The sequence below is a fragment of the Elephantulus edwardii genome, unplaced genomic scaffold, assembly GCF_000299155.1.
Source record: "Elephantulus edwardii isolate Elephantulus edwardi_28Jun2011 unplaced genomic scaffold, EleEdw1.0 scaffold00023, whole genome shotgun sequence".
NCBI lineage: Eukaryota > Metazoa > Chordata > Mammalia > Macroscelidea > Macroscelididae > Elephantulus > Elephantulus edwardii.
The window spans coordinates 15,882,589-15,882,868 of record NW_006399773.1 but is presented as its reverse complement, the minus strand read 5'-3'; positions in this window follow the sequence as shown (position 1 = coordinate 15,882,868).

Here is a 280-nt window from a genome sequence, read left to right as displayed (position 1 = left end):
TCTCATCTAGGGTTTTCCTCTCCTGCGCTGACCTTCCATCTTTCCAAACATGGTGTTTTTCTCTAAGGACATATCACTCCTTGTGATACATCAAAAGTATATTACATAGTGTTTCAAAATCTTTACTTCCAAAGAATAAACCGGTATCTCCTTGAAAGACCAGGAATTATGGTAAGATAACATCAGGATGGATGGTGACGAGATTGAGATTGTTCACAGCTTTAGTTTGCTTGGCTCCACGGTCAACACTCTTGGCACCAGCAGCCAGGAAATAAAAGAA